Source organism: Branchiostoma belcheri, unplaced genomic scaffold, assembly GCF_001625305.1.
Source record: "Branchiostoma belcheri isolate BF01 breed outbred unplaced genomic scaffold, Haploidv18h27 scaffold21, whole genome shotgun sequence".
In the NCBI taxonomy this organism is placed as follows: Eukaryota; Metazoa; Chordata; class Leptocardii; order Amphioxiformes; family Branchiostomatidae; genus Branchiostoma; species Branchiostoma belcheri.
The window spans coordinates 1,995,016-2,012,518 of NW_017803602.1; the positions used below are offsets into that span (position 1 = coordinate 1,995,016).

General features: G+C 44.0%; 1 protein-coding gene across 2 annotated transcripts in view; it reads right to left on the minus strand.

Moving 5' to 3' along the window:
- LOC109469779 (R-spondin-2-like) overlaps positions 1-17,503 on the minus strand; it is a 39,960-nt gene that overhangs the window by 20,351 nt on the left and 2,106 nt on the right. The window lies entirely within an intron of this gene.

Sequence of the window (17,503 nt, forward strand, 5' to 3'; positions counted from 1 at the left end):
AGTCAGGTGTCTGCTGCCCCACGGTCTGTTCTGTGTGTTTTGGGAGCGGGCAGAAGCAGGAGACGGATGGATATTAGGCTGTTTGTTCTGGGGGTGCCAATTTGAAGTCAGAAGTGCCCCCTGGTAACGGAGGCCGGGAACCGAAGGAGGCCAGTTAGCTCGGGGCCCTCAGTGTCGTTACGAAGGACACGCAATCCACCGACAACAGGCGAGTACAAAGACCGAGAGGGGCATTTAAAAAATGGACGTTTCTGAGCCCACGGGCCTTTCGAACTTGTCCCACTATTGTCTACTGATTGTAGATTATCACTGTTATTAGCTTAATGATTATTTCACGCCGCGCCTTTCTTTACAAGGCCGATATAACTGCATGCACTACGTTATAGAAGAACAACTACCTTTCAATTTTTCATCCGCGCCAAATACTCAAATGAGATGACGAACGAAAACCAATAATTGATCTGTAGTGACCCGAAATTGGCCTCCCGATACTCTTAGTGAGAACAAGTGACCATTAAAGCTTGAAGTGTGTTCGATCTGTTTTAGGTTTAGGGAAAAAGGAGATTCTAGAAAACTGATTTCCTCTGTAAACTAGGTCAGTAAACATGTTAGGGAGAAGGAGAGGGCGGAAGTAGAGACGTTCCCGTGAGAACAGCCAGAAAAAATTCAACTCAAACTAAAGAGTTCAATGAAAGCACAAACATATAATTTGTGGAATGTGACATCAATAAAGATCATACAAATCAGTCCACGAAATGGAAACAAATCCATCAGTACACTATCCGGTGATGTGGGAAGAATGCACTTTGTCACACAGATTTTACGCCCCCCCCCACGTCCCTCAGGTGTTACTATGACAGGTGCATTTATTACACACAGCTGGGAGCATCCACTAAATCCGTACACCTCGTCCCGAGCCGAGATTTTCACGGTTTAGGCCGGAGTTTCGCGCCACGCGGAAGCCGTTCCGCTGAGTTGACTTCAGAAGGGCGACAAACGACGGTAAACTAAACTCTGTGTCCTGTCAGCTTGGAGTTAGGTCGGACTAAGGTTTCAGATTCGCGTGCCCCCAAGGCAGAGTACTAGTAAGTGGTCCACACCGGCTCTGTAGCGTTGTAGGGCTAAGAAAGGACAATAACAACAGGCCAATGTTTTACTTTCGAGCTTGAAGGACTTTTGTAGTTATGCTATGTTGCTTGTCCCATGTTTTGTCCTATGAACTAGCCTCCATCCATTTCAATTTGCTCATTTTAAACTTACACTTTTACACTTAAACAAAGCTGCGGACCTCCCGTGGAGGCCACATGCCCGTGACTACGATCGGTCTGTGCATAGCGAGACTACCTGCAGGAGTCGACAGAACAGTTGACAGAACTCCTCCATGCAGAACGACAAACTTTACCTCCGCACACACACGTAATTGGCCCTACTTGTCAAACATTACTGACGAACTGACGATGGGTGCATCCGTGTCGCTAGTTCGGGAGGAGTATGACAATAGAGGCTCTAGATTCTGACAAAAACCGACAAGATGCATTAGCAGCCTCTTTCGTAACACTCTTGACCTAAGTCAACTCATCAGAAGTAATCAAGCCATTTCGTCAATGCTTTTTGAGGACAGGAAATGGTTTTTAAGGACAGGAAGAAAACATAATTGAGATTTTGTAAATGGGGACAAAAAGTCACATTAACTTGGGACCAGGCAGTGTACGATAACGAGGTTTGGAAGCCATGATTTCCTAACGTTTTCGTACCTAGCACTTTGCATTTAATGTCATAATTCTATTCATCCACCTATAAAATAAAATCATTCTTCATAAATGAAGACTTCAGTATATAGTACATTTTGGCCCCACTGGGCTAAGAACGGACCACATGTTTACAAACATACATAGATAGACATCTAACATTTAATACACTAGAACATTCGACTTCCTGTCACTTTTAGGTAATTGCTTCAATATAGGAGGATGTAGTTAAAGGTAGTCAAAGGATGCCAGGAATATAAATTTCTCATTATTATTCAAGTATTTAATAGGAATTCCAGAATTCAGTATGTGCAGGTGTGTGTAGGGGTGGACTATGAAAAATGTCACTTCTCCTGACCAACTCATTCATCTTCTCTGAAATTTACAGAACAGCATATATTTCCACCACGTGCGCGGCCTGCCCCTGGTCCTACCCCGGTCCGGTCCGGTAGCCCGTGTCCTGACGGACGGGCCCACCCACACACCGCTCCGGGACAGGCAGCTGGCCATCCCGGTTATTACTCATCTAACTCACTTTCATGGTCTCTCTTCACATCACAGGCACTATTTCACTTCTACCTCCGGGGATAAATGTACACACAATACGTACCAACAATCGCACAATAAGGGTAGATTTAGAGTAAGATCTGAAATATTTAATAAACATTAAATTTTAAGTCTCCCAAGGCCTAGAACACGTATGGTCACAGCGAGAAGACGCAATTACAAAGGTCAAAGCACTAAAGCGGATTTGTGATCCCTAGGACGCAAATAACGTCCACAATAACAAGCCTTGGCTTGGCTTCGATAGCCATTGACTGATCTGAGTTTAAAACCAATCACACGACCCGACACTGACCTAAAGCTGTTCACCTTTTATACCGGGGCCATTTCTATACCAAATGCCTGCAGCGGACGAAGTGAAGGAGACATTGACAGAGTTCTTGTGGAGTATAGAATTATCCAACAGTCGGTGTGATTTCACGTTCGCCACGCTCAAATTAGTTTGTGATGATAACTTTGGGCCGTGGTGAAAGGAATCCTAAGAACAGGCTTAAAGCCTCCAAACAAAACCGTTGACAGATAATTACTGGGTTGTGCGATCACAGGGCAGGACGAGTTGACAGTCCTCGCGGGAGGGGACATTCCTGGGTACGTACACCGTCATTACCGCGCAGTCCCGCCTGCTTCAACACAATCAACCTCCGTAATGTGCCTGATTTAATGTGCCTAAAGTGGGGGCTTCAAAATAGATGGTTCTGCTATCTTTATAGGATTAACAGGAGTAGACACGTCCTACCAGAGCTCGTTTGTAAAGCCTTGCCGCATGTGAAAAAGAGGAACTCGGATTGTTACAAAGTTCAATCAGGGACATAGTGGTTTGGAATACGGACGGACACTTAGCTGTCACACAAAGGGCCCTAGCTGATGCAAAATCATGTTGTGTGCGTACTGTGTATCATTCATGAGTCTGTCTGGAAAATGGCATCAGTTGGCTCGAGACATTTGCAGAATGATAGCTATAGCAGGGAACGACCGTTGGGGAGGGGAATAAAACTAGGAAGGTTAGCATCCTGGCAATATTAGCCATGGATTACAGTAGACATGTTCGCCATAAGCAAGATAACTACTACCCACCCCGTTCCCACCTCGACCTTTTCAAGCCGGTTCACCATCAAAGGAGGGGTAAAATGAACCAAAGGACTGTGGGTTAGAAACCTCCAGTTCACATCAAAGGCAGGAGAAGGACCGCCACCACAGCCCTAGATGCCATATCCCGTAGGTCGGCCATTTATAGCGCCTTTAAAGTGCACAGAAGTGTCCCACATAGTAACCACCGTGGCACGCCATCCCGGAGCCTCGCTGTGCAGAACTCGACTTCAGTCTCTGCCGAACTCTTACTCACGATAGCCTATTACAGAATTCAGGGACTATCTCATGACCAATTTCTGTCTCCAGACTAATCGATACCAGGGGATACCAAATCCACTCACACTTTTTCTCGACATTTAAAGTAGCCTAGTCAACTCATATAGCAGACTAGTGCCTCTAATGGAACTTAAGCTTCCATGTTGCATTGTTGAAATTTCAATTAATACCGCCTACGATGCAGCATTAGTAAGTGCTAGATGTGTCTGAAATGACCTCAACCCAGAGCAGCACGCCACATGAATACGACATTGTAAGCTGTGTGTATATGTGGAAATAGGCGATGCAGTCATTTTCGCGTAATCTCCGTTAAATTAGGGTTAAGCTATGCTTGACTTTTAATGTCTGCGTCGTGAACTGCATATCTAGCAAAAGTCAAAAAGGGTAACGTACATGTTTAGTTGTGTATAAGTCAAAACATTCATCTTGGAGCGAGCAGTATTGTTGATTGAGGGTAAACCTGTTTAGGTCTATAAACACCATGCGCAGGAAGTGATTTTCCATAAGATTTAATCTTTCTTTTTCGGGAAAGAGACATTCATGGATATAGATTCATGCATGTATGCCTTATGATTTCATGTTCTCTAAAAGTATTTTTTCTTTCTTTATTTGGTAAGGGCGGGTGGGACTCCCACACCCCGTACCTTGCACTTTGTCGAGCAAACAGACATTTTTGTTGCCGGGATCTGAACGCTGCAAGTCACTATCTGAAAATTATGATGATGAAGTTCATTTTATCAAAATAAAAGAAAAGTAGAAAAGAATTATATGGTGTGTCCAACAGCGAGTAAAGATGTCACGTGATTGTAGAAGAGACATGTGAAACGTAGACATACGATACGACATACCTATGGAATAATTCATACAGCAATAGGGACGATTCCATATATCTAAATCAGATCTGCATTCAGAACCTTCGAGCCAAAAAAAAAGCCATATAATGCTGACAATGCTAAATGAATGAATTAGATGTTCATTTATGTTAATAAAATCGCACAGATCTATGGAATCAGGCTGTAGCAATTGGCTATTATGTTTATTGGTGGTTCTTGGCGGTAGCAGTGAGCTGTAAATATACGTTCATGCGGACAAAGTCTGTCATTTCACCTTAACAACATAACAGTGGGGAAAACTCGCCAAACCCGCGGCAGACCCGCACAGGCTCCGATCGGAGAGATCCGAGGCCGATAAGATAAAGCCGTGAGGATTTCATTAGATTGAAGTGCTCTATAATGGCAGGGATGACGGGGCAGCGATTGTTCTCGTGCCAATCACATGTCAATCAAACCGCTACAAACGTCACAACAAGCAACTCATATAATCACTGAGTGGGAGGGTGTGCAGGGCGGACTTCGTGAGGAGAGATAAGAACGGGAAAGGTTCGGCCATAGTCGATTTTGTATTGTTCCTGAAGGTCATTTCAAAGGCGTCTCATTGGCAACACAGTACGCAGACCTGTCTGCGACATTTGGGGTCTAGGTACGACAAAATGGGCATGTTTGCAAAGAGCTTACGATCCAGATTGAAAGTTTCGTGATGTCCTATACCCTTTGATTTCCCCAGATAACTTAATGCACTACAATTGACATCTTTGATCTATTCTTTTGACGTGTATTGTAAATTGAACCGGAAGATTACACGTAAACGCATACGTGTAATGATTGTAACATAACGACAATGACAATAGTCCCAGTTAAGCGTTTACAAATCACAGGTCATCTTTTAAAGACACCCATGTCCTTGGTAGGATTTTAACCAACCTTCTCTTTCATTTCACCTCCACCAGGTAAAGACGACATTTGCCACGTTGGATTAAGAACTGTGCGAAAATTACCTGCGTGACCAGGTGTGTCTGGTGTTTACCTACCAAAGAGAAATTGGACGATTCTTCGGAGTTTCTGATAAGCGCTTACACTACAGAGTGGGGTTGGTCTTTAATCAAGCTACGCAGACTTGAAAGCGGTACCTTTTTTTCAGTCGTGATGGAATCCAAACGGCTATGCATGCAAGAGCTTATTCCACCAGTTTCTCTGCTCCAGAGATTTTTTGTTCCAACACAGAAATTAATTGGCTAAAGACTAAGTTCATTTTGTGATCACGATGTTTTATTTAGAGGCAACAACAAAGGTTATAATCTCCAAGCAGATGCAGGGTGAGGCTTCGTGTTATACGCGCGTGTTTGGTGGACCGGACGCCTTTCTAGTGGTCTCTTCCCTTCCCTCTAAAAGTTATCTGTCGCTCTCTTTAGGGGAGATCTAGAGGGAAAGAAGAAACCACGTGCACTAGAAAAACATAGACGATGTTTAGATAACACGCGTAAAACACTGAGTCACTCTACACTTGCATGACGATTACAAGCAGTGCCCACCAAACGCCCGCGTGCCACCCCCGCGGCCATCGCGCCCTGGCAGCGCGTACAGAGTTTGGAACAGGCCCTGATAGGGAGAGTAAATATTATCGTCGGTTCTGTCAGACAGGGGCGGCCAGTACATCCGTCATGTTTACGCAATTTGTGGCAGGTCGTCATGGAAACGGGGAAGGGCAACAGGGTCCTAGATATGGGGCTTTGACTAACATGGGAACGAGACTATGTTGAGGTTCCGACAGGTACTGTTACGTAATCAGTTCCAGTGCGCTTCTACGCAGTCTAGGGCAGCTATGAACTGTCTGTATCTGTCTGTATCTGTAGCGGTATAGCCGCGTGCCTGCGAAGCTGGTGTGTTACGCCGAAGGGCGGTTATACCGACTATACCGATACAGATATAGCTGGTATAATCGCCCTTCGGCGTAACACACCAGCTTCATAGGTAAATGTTAAACATGAACATAAATCAAATGGTAACTTCTGTGCGACCACGCAATTGGTCAGGAACGTTCCATGTTTTATCTGATCGTTCATTGAAAACAGAAGTGATTACTTTGAACATCTTTACCCAAGTTGTAAATAATATCAAATGCAGTGCGATTCATTCATTCTTTGGTAGTTCTAAATCCAGATAAATCGTTAGTTGGTTCTAACTTCCAGTTGCATCTCCCAGTGTGCACTGCGGTATTGCCCCTTGCGACCCATTTAACGTCCAATATTTCCCTTCAGGTTATTTTGATTTCCAAACATTACCGGGTCAAACGCAAAGGTGTCGTGTCGTGTCGACCGGCAGTACATGGTTAGTGTTACACAAAGTGTTTAACGTTAACCAGATTCATATGGACGTTCCGGGCATGTCAGGCTGCCAGGTTGGCTTCATGTGCAGTTTACATTTTTGTTGTGGCAGAGGGGTCTCTGGTGGGTACTTGTGAATGAGTAAGTTTTGGAAAGCCCAACTAGCCCAGTGGGCCCGTAAAAAGTTGCTCAAGGCGACAGTTTGGCCCAGTCACCGCCCGATAAAGTCTGGGACTAGCGTAAGCTGACACACTGAGTACTAAACGGTGAAACAGTTACCGTGACTTATTCAGTGGAAACGCAATCTCTCAATCTCTCTCTCCTCTCTTTCTATCTCTCCTCTCTCTCTCTCTCTCTCCCTCTCCAGTGCCAATTAGGTAAATAGTACGTCGTACGTCTTCATCCCATCATCGAGAGAAGTCGTCATTGTCTCCGCCAGACGCCTCAGTAATCCGAACATCCCCATCTCACACTAATACCACATAAAACACGGCTCACACGACAGGCTTATCGAGGAGGTTAATCCCACAAAGTCTTCGCTAAGTCAGAAAAGACGTCTTCGAGTCATTAAACCGGTCTGCTTCCCGCCAAGTTATCTAGAATGGCGCGTGAGATATACTGCGATAGCGTTAAGATAAGGGAAAGCTTTCTGTAAGTATCTGTCGGAGTAGACATGGTACAGGGTCCGTACTGGCTTAGCTGGGACGTAGGGTCAACGTGTGAAAGAGGAGTGCTACGACACTAGTGTCTATTTGATACATGTATGTAGGAAGGAAGGGGGAAAGAACGACGAGAGAAGGAAGGAAAACATAAAGACAGGAAGGAACAAAGGAAGGGAAAAGGAAGGGAAGAAAGAAAGATAAAGAAGTAGATGGATTAGCCGAAGGCACATTCATTCCTTATTGCGTGATATAGTCACCATCGCTCGTAGCAGTCAGTCTGGGTATTTCTACTATGAGTTGGCCTATCAATTCAAATTCCAACGATCAGTCCATGACGCTAAACTGCTATACGGCGGGTCCTCCAAAAACACCAACGATTGTACATTACGTCTTTGGCAAGGTTTTGCCAATGATTGACTTGAACTTGTTACCAAACAACTTTTTAGACTGGAAGGGATTTAAAAGCCTGTACAGCCTACATGCGTTCTACCTGCCGAGGTTTTAGCAAGTCCCTCTGTTTTCTTTTTACTGCACTGTGGTTACTTTAATCATGTAGACTTTGTGTATGTTCGTACTTTGCAATAGAACATCTACTTTCTCGACAATTAATTTATCCAGCACAGATGGTTTGTTTGTGAATAAGGCACCAGCAAGAGACTCAACTTCCAAGAACATCTAGAGAAGGAAGACCTCGGTACATAAATACTTCTGAATCACTGTTAGATCGGGGGGGGGGGTACTTGTCACGTGCTAATCTCCCGACTCTGACGATGTTTGTGTGTGCAGGTGGGGAGGGGGGCTGAGCTGTTGTGTCAACTTTGGATTAAAATTGTTTATCTACAATCTCAGTTGCCCTGTGGCAGTAATAGGATTCTGTCCACTTCACGCCTTTATTCTCACTTTTTCACACCTTGAAGTAAATGACTTAACGAGATGGTGTACTTAAGGTAGTAGGTGTAAAGACAAGGACTCAAAACTCTACTAGAGCTAGAAATCTAAACATACACAACACTGCATATTGCTTTTTTTCCGGCCTGCACTCTCAGTGTTTTCTGTCTAATGTCTACAACATTCAACATTGTGTCACTAGCCTTTCAGCTAACTCCTTCAAAACTTCAAAGGATCAAAGGATCTTAGAATGAACGTGAGATCCTTTCCTACTGCCGTAGTAGTAAGGGTTTGCTTCAGAGAGCTGACATGTTGACTACGATTACACTATGCAATGTGAAGAATGGCGAGCACGCAGCGCCCCATCCCTCTTGTACATGTATTCACATGTTTTACCCGTGTTAGTCTATAGATTTGGACACATAAACAATTGGATTCTCATTATGGAGTCCTTCAGGTGAAATGAGTTGTTTGTTTATGCAAAGCAGGTAGCACTTGGGCGGAAAAATGGAGCCGATTTAGTAAAATCCCTCTGACGATTTCATGGGAAGAAGACTCTGATAACTAACGTACCGCATACTTACTACCCTTACTTGCTGAATATGTTTGGAGTAGTGCCTGCTTTAAGTTATAGCGGGCTGAACACCCACCTGTAGCACGTGATGTTGGAGTAGATTCCACGGCTTGTCCCCGCCCAGTGCTTACAGAAGTATTTGGGTTGGGACCTGAGCGCATTATCCTTTTGTTTATTGAAGAGATAGAAGCGCTAAAGGCGTGATAAACGCCGTGTGATCACCGGAGCAGCTACAAATCCACCTGGAATGAACACACTGTACACACCCGAACAACGCGTGGGCAAGTAAGAACGCGTGGGAAGTACAGTTAAGTATGTACCTCCATTCCTGACCTGTGGACATTCTCTTTTATAGTATGATAAAGAATTGGTGAGGGACGGTTAGAAGGCCGATTAATACTAAAGGTAAGCCACATTATATGGCTTTTTTCTAGACAGGTCTCATCAAGACCTTCCCACCTACCAAATATCTACCTACCATCTAAGCCTTCTCTAGTTATTGTGCTTACAGACAGACTCACAGACACACGCACACGAACGCTACCGAAAGCAAAGATAATCAAGAGCAGTCACCTATAGCATATAGCTGGAAGACTCCTCTGGCTAATGGATACTCTCTTGCTACCGAAAGGGATCTGCTTGGAGATTAGCCTCTAGTGACGTGCCATCTTTGCCTCCACCCCAGTATAACCCAGGATGATGGAAGAATGACTTTGACATGTTCCTAAGGGCAGCTGTCGCTGTTATATAACTCCAGGCGAAGGTGTTTCCGAGATCTTGGCAGGAAGATATGTTGTAATTGCCTAAATTAGTACGTGTCACAGAGAAACCCAAGTGCAACAATTACCCAAGTACAAGTACAGCATTGGGACGTCGTGTAGAAATGTAACGGAACTGAGGTGCTGGGACAAGAGAGAACCTTCGCTTGTATTCTTATCATCGGGATGTTGCGTTGTTATCGCGATCGCGGGTGGAAAGCTGTGTCTAGCGGCTACTAACCGTCAGCAACCTACAACGTTAAGGAAACCAGTAATAGACAAAGGAGATAATGTAACCACTTTTTGGCTGATCTCCAAGCAGGTTTCAAGATCCTACGGAGGAGGCGAAGAGTTGAAAAGATGAAGTACTAGAAAAAAAGACTTACTATTACAAAAACAAATAGTAAATATTACAAAAACACACTCAGATCGCTGAGACTGAGCCGGAATCTTCCATCTGCAGCTGCTTGGAGATTATCAGTGACCATCTCAACCACCTGTGCCAGATCTTCTAAAGAAATGGGAAGTAAGAACTGACCAGTACAGGACAGCCCGAGACCCTGTTATCAGCTACGAAACGAACTTGAACTATTGAACCTAGCTGGCAAGGCGAGCTGACTAAGTCCTAACTAAATCCCGTTTTCCTCGGGGCGGAATCTCGCGACACCCACGGAATGTGGAGAGTTAGGTCACGTCAAACCTCGCTACCGGTCTTAACAGCAAGACACGAAGATCAAACTATCTACAGTCTATCCACATGGCTTCTTGACAAAACGGTTATTTTTAGAAATAGGAATACATGTACATACCCGCAAGACATGGGGTGGGGTGAAAGGCAGCCGCGCAAGGCAGATAATTCTTTTCCTTTTATAAGTTTTCTTGAGTAGTGGCATGGATTACTATGTTTGTAATGACTGCGTATCCCCAGAATGTGCACCATTTGGCTCCAAGTGCTGCAACCTGTTTGCGACACCACAATCACATCTAAACTATAACTAGAAATGTGGAATAGTGAGAATGTGGTCTACCATGCGTTTAATACGGCTATATATGAGCGGGTATGTACTCTGTACCAGAGACTGTGTTTCCCTGGTTTAAAGATAATCCCTGCCGATTGACAACTCATCTTGTTTCTCTTCAGTTTGTTAAAATAAACGTTCCTTCAGCGAGAAACAACAAACACGACCTGACCCGAGTCTTGGCGAGCCTGTCAGTTTGCTGGATAGCAGCCCATGAAAATAGATGAGCATGCTGGACTCTTAAGACACCGACATCACGTATCATAAGTTCCACTAGAATTCTCTGGGTCAAGGTAAGTAGAAATTGACTACAGTGTACTCGAGGGAATATACAAAGAAACGAGATAGAAAGTCGTCCTCGTTGTGTATCAAGTATCTAAATAAATATGACCAACCGTCGCTCCTTATCTTGTCCAAAATGCTTTCATACACACGATTGGATTTCTTCAAGACCTTATGAAATATATATTTCTTCGTATTTCTTGAGTAACTGCTTTTTGGCGTATATTTCTTCAAGTCTACTATTGCAGTAATTCTCACCAGCCGGTCGGCACACTTGAAGTGACAGAGGTTGCCTTTAGGATTAATGTTACATGTGTGTTATTGTACATGTAGAATGCCACTGTGCCTGAAATTGTCACAAGGATTAAGTACGTCACATGTGTGATCTTGGAATGGCTACAAGGATTAGGTATCTATCATATGTGTATGTTATTTTAGATGTAGGATGCCAGCGTGGGTTGAAGTTGCCGTAAGGATTAGGCCTGTGGTTCTACAGATGTAGGCAGTTGAAGTTGTGTAAGGAGTTAGGTACGTTACACGTGTGTTATTGTAGATGCAGGGCAATGCTGACAGACTGTTTGTGTATCTCCAGTAGTTGGACAAGGTTCCGTCATCTCAGGTGTCAGGTAATTAAGTTTGGACTGTTTTCAGTGTATTTAAACGTTATACTATGAGAGGTAATACTAATCTCTTATTAGTTGGCCTTTATTTGCGCTTGTAGATCAGGCAAGAATGGCTTCATATCAAGACGACATCCTTATGACGAACTGGTGACGAGGGCCACAGGAGCCAGCTTGCCAGCCCAGCCGAACCTTTCCTCGCTCGGACTCGTGTTTCAGACGACCGTGACGTGCCGCCGTTGATGACACACGTTCCCGCCACTGCCCTGGCAGCCTTGCCGGTCCAACCCGGCTGCTGGGGCGGCAGGGAGCTGTCAGCACCGCCGGGACTTCCTGTGACCGGGGCCGGCAGTCACGCACAGATACTCCCTCTGAGAGCGACGCACGGCTCGGATTCGTACGGGCCAGGCTCGGCGTGCTGCAAGAGCCACAACAATCGTACGAGCGACGACAGAGACTAGATCAAAACAACCGAGCTGGGACTCTGCCGCCAACGGAAGGTCCAGGACTGTTCCATTCCAGAAAGGGGGGATTTGTGAAATGTACATTGCCTTGAACATCATCACCGTGCATTTTAAAGTATGATAAGAAAATATTAGGCAATATATGTTTTGCCCTGAGAAACCAGTGCTATCCGAGGAATGATTATAAAACAAGGTGATGAAAAAGTGTATGAAGTAGATTGAGGAGTGGAAGAGCGAAGAAAGGAGAAGGAAATGTGGCCTGCACCTGTATCAAATGCGAATCTGTAGAATCAGGGCATGGGGTGGGTGAGGGAGGATCGTACCGAATTAGAATACATGTGAATGTTCGGATCACCGAATATAATCAAGTTAAACTGCATGGCGTTTTTATTTTGTACGATCGCCATGCGTACGCCTTCCCTTATACCGTCAAGGTCCGTTTAACATGAACGTTCTGACATTATATTCCAGCCGTTCTGAAACACCATTCCTGTGGTGATATTCAACACCCTGTTCACAACTCTGGGAAACCTCGGGCTGTGCACCCAACGAAGTAGGGATAGAGGGGGGGGGGGGGGGGGCTTTGGAGATGGACGGACACTACACATCGGTCCATCAAGAAAAGGGGGTCCATGGAGACCCATGCATGTTGACTGGCACATAGTACCTCTTCCCTTTAAAAGTTCAAAGTAATTCTAAGGCACGTTAAACAATAGCCACGAAAATGAATGCAAGGTTTTCTCACAAGCTTTTTCCTTCATCGCTTAATAGTGTAGATAAAATTCCAACAACATACTTATCATGCTGCTTAGGACTGTGACGGGCACTTTGTTAAACAGAATGTTAGTGTTGGTGATTTTATATCTGTGTTGATTCGACAGAAATGACAACAGGTTGACGATGTTTAATTGGGTGTGTCTTCACTCATATTTCAACTGCTTCTGTCAATGTCAAAGTCAAACGACAGTTAAATCTGCAAATGCCACAGTCGTAACGGGCAGCTGGTTTCTACTTCCCAATGTGACACTTCGCTTTGTGTCGAGTATGTGTGTTAGATGCCAACTGTGTTTAATATTCTGCGGTGACTGGCATATTTTAACTGCCGGCACGAATATTAGCCATTTATCTAAAGGCTGACAGGTTCTCTTTTTGCAAAGGCAGCATGTACGACTTAACCTTGATACAAACTACAAGCAAGTGCTCTGATGTTTAGAGGTCTCAAAAGCCTCTAGTAGTGTTGTTTTAGACTTCATTGTCTGTAAATGTTGAGCATCACTAAGACTGTACATGACTCATGAGAAATGCACCTGCTATATTTTTCAATTTTTCATACAGCGATTAACCGAATATCTCTACTACTCGGGAAAGAGTTATACGTGCAACAACCACTTTGTATGTGTCAAAGAAAACTCTTAGTATTTTTTTTACATAGCAAAACTGGCTGTTACTTTGACGTGCAACGTTTGTCTTCTCAAATCGTCGCCAGATCGCAGAAGAATGCGGGGATATTTCCTGTGCGGAAACCGGCGGGGCGGTGGACCTGTGAGCACCAGACCACGGTGATCTCCGGGCCCCGCAAATCAACCACCTGATGACAGGGGAGCTTAGCGCCTGGACGTTCAACGGAACACAAACTTCACCTCGCTGTGCGGAAATCTCGCAAATCCTACTACACATGTATGCAGGCTACTGCGGTTAACATCCAGCAGGGACCAGATAGAGAGTTTGTTGTACCCCCGCCTTCATTTCAATCAACATCATCATTACTGTGTAACTCTAGATCTATAGCTATCTGATTCCTCAAGCAAGTTGATAAACCTTTTGAACAAATATATATAATTTTCAGACCAATAAAACTGACCTTGTCCCCTTTCTGCCCCTTCAGAAGAAATGCAGGGCATATTTGAGTCACTGAGATTCAAAATCAGGCAAATGGTCCCAAAGCAGACGCACTTGCACTGAATGGCCTGATTTAGCTTTGGGATCAACTTTTCTGTCGGCAGGGCGGGAAACCTGTTGGCATCAGACTGAGACGCCCCCGGGCGGCTAGGAAAATAAACTGCAGGAGTGCCCGCAGGTGATGATCGATGGGATCGGTGGATGACACGGATCGAGAGGACAGAGAGTCTCGCTTTCCGGGTCAACGGCGTTCGGTCGCGATCGATTTGTTAATAGCTAGAAGGTCACTGAACTTCGAAATTACCAGAGAATCGAGCGTATTTGCCTGAATAATCTTACTCTATTACATTGGATGGCCTTAGTGATCTGCCAGCATCGGCTGATTTAAACCGCGAATTGATCGAGAAGACACCGACAGGATGCCCTTTCGTAGAGCTCGCAGACAGGGCAAGCTATTTCCTTCTGTGTGACGACAGCGCACACCTAGACGTACCGTTACTCTTATCGATACAAGCTTTTCAGCTCTTGAAAGAGGTGAGATATGTACAGTTATCAAAGCATTATGGCCCAGGCATAAGTAGATAGTTCTGCGTCAGTTAACAAAAGCTCTCAAGGGACAACTGCTCCACCTACCGACCAAAAGCGTAGGTACAGATTGTACGAGCACATCAGTGCCATTGAGGTAGATGGACAGGTTACATGAGAACATCAAGTGAACAGATGTATTTGATATTCTACATTGAGAGCACCGTACCGATGAACTAGTGAAGAGAAACGAATAAAAACAGTATACAGGTGGGAATTACTTTCATAATTAATGAAAAAAATGTATAATTTCGTCAGTCGGAATGGTGAACTTCATTTGGCGAAGGCATGAGATCGTGGAAGTCTTGTTTCTTGTATTAGTCTGTTTGCCGGATAATCTTAGATCTACAGATGTTTTCTTTCCCATCTGCCCAGCCTACACCAGACATAGTAAAATGTACCAAACATCGCCGAACATCAAAGATGTCTGCCGTGACCTTCATGAACGCCCCTGACCTTGAGAAGCGGCTACCCCTCCGCGGATCCTGCTGACCGGGTAATGGAGGTCAGATCTAAATCAGGTTTATATAAAACACGGTCAGGGGAGGTGAACAGCTGTATGCTCGTTTGTAGTCTTCCTTGTAACTACGAGAACACTATTTTTTTTTACAAAGATCACAATATATATCCACTCTTTACCAGTTACACCAAAAAAAGCAATGGTGCGTCATCGACCAAGAAGATAGGGGATTCTCACTCCTAATGAAGGGGATTTCAGACAAAAGCCAGGCAAAACTAGCCTAGACGTCCTCGACTGTTGAAAATATTTTCATATCCTCCTTTCTGTGAAACACCAGCTGATTTCGTTAGGACAACAAATTGCCTTCCTTCGGGACATCTTGTCCTGGTTACCGGCAATCTTCCTTTTGGACATCAAAAACTTCCTGAGATTCCGCTAACCCCGTTAGTCCTGCCGTAAGGAGATCGTCGAGAATTAGCGCGGGTTGTCTGGACTTGGACTTTATCTACCGTTATCTCTGTCATCCCTGCTGTGCCCCGTCGTCAGTTTACCCCCGCTGCGCTCAAGGTACGCATTGGGCAGCAACTCGAACTCATCATTGTCTACTCGTACTAAGACTGGCAGCAAAGTGCTACACTACAACTGGTTTACAATAAACTCTCAAAGCCACTTGGGTTCATTATACTCCATCATGGCCATGTCATTTTCGTATCCGTTCTTTTACATGAAACTACGGCAGATTTTTACCTCCATGAAAAATGGAGGTATTGTTTTTGGCGGCGTCTGTCTGTGTGTCTGTGTGTGTGTCTGTGTGTGTTTCCGCAACTTTGTAGTCAGCATAACTTCATAACGCCTTTATGGATTGTGATGATATTTGGTATGCTGATAAGTCTTAGGAAGACAAAGGTCAAGGTCAAATATGGGTCTCCTGGTGGATGACCTTGGTACTGCAGCAGAACTTCCGGTTTTTTGTATCTTTGGCCCTGAACATGCTATGGTCTTGAATTTTTGGTGACAGATAGCTTTTCCTGTCAGGAATAAGTGGTGTGGGTATGGTCCCCCTAGCAGCTTGTTCAGGAACTGCAGGGGACTTTCGGGCGAAATCTTTGAAAGCCAATAAGTCCAGATAGGAACATTGTATTTTCATCTATTTTTGGTGTGTAGGTATCTGACAGAGAGATGTACATAATTAACTGTAAATTATGCAAATGAGGACTTTATTTGCATAATTAATGAGGAAATTCTATAATTACAGTGTTTTACATTATAGAACTTTCATACATGTAATGTATGTAACCTATGGCAGATGGAACATCAACAGATACTAATTATGCAAATGATGACCTAATTTGCATAATTAATGCAAAAAATCTATGATTTCTCAATGGTGAATGATGGGAATGTCATACTTGGGACATCTTTAAGTTAATCAAAAGTTAACATCACGATGCATATATTATGTTAATGCAGAGGTCATTTGCGTAATTAAAGAAGAAATTTACATTTACATATCAAGCCCATATTTCATGGAGGTATGAGATCTCGGAACTCTTGTTGTCCCTGTTGGGATACGATACCCGTTATACTGAGAACTGCTAGTCTAGCTATGGACATACTGAAAATATCAAGCGCAACAGTCCGGTGAAAAATTGGCGCGGTTGTTCTATTTCATACTGATTTTGAAACGAAAACGTACTTTTGGTACGCAGTAGGCAGTGCCTATAATGAATAAAACACGTCCATGCATGCAACAAATGGCTATCTGTAATGTGAAGAGCGCAAGCTACATACATACACATTTGCAACAGGTCAGGATAGAGCCTCAAATAGAACAGAGGGTACATATATGTGCGCATCATGAATGGGCCAATTTCACCAATTATTGTCACAGTCTGGGTTTTGTAACCTAAGTGTCTGCAGATGTCATTTTTATACAGACCTTACATAGGATTTAGCTAAATGTCATCTGCTGACATTTTGTAGATATCGTATTCATATTGTGTATGTATACACTAAAAGTTTTCGTTGGGGTAAAAAAAAAGCCCCAACTTGGAACGCACAACCAAAAGATGCAAGATGAATTTTTGGGTCGAACATTCGGCACTATTTTGTATCTTACCTGTTCACAAAACGACCATTCGCGATGATCAAGGTAAAGATTTAGAGTTAAAACTCAATTCAACATTCAACAAATAGATGACACCTTCTTCGGTCATGACGGGAAAAAAGAAGAGCAATCTGCAGCTGCAGTGTCATATTGTAGGGGGAATTTCCGTGCGTTGAAAGTTCATCTGAGGTATTGCTAACTCTCAACGTACTGCTGCAAAAGTCTCTCTCATCAGGCAAAGATTTAATGCAGAACTGTTGTGTCCTAACAAGGCCGCCCTGCTTCCATATGGTGTTACTACTGAGCTCTTCATTCTATTCACACCTACACATGATTACAGCGATTTAT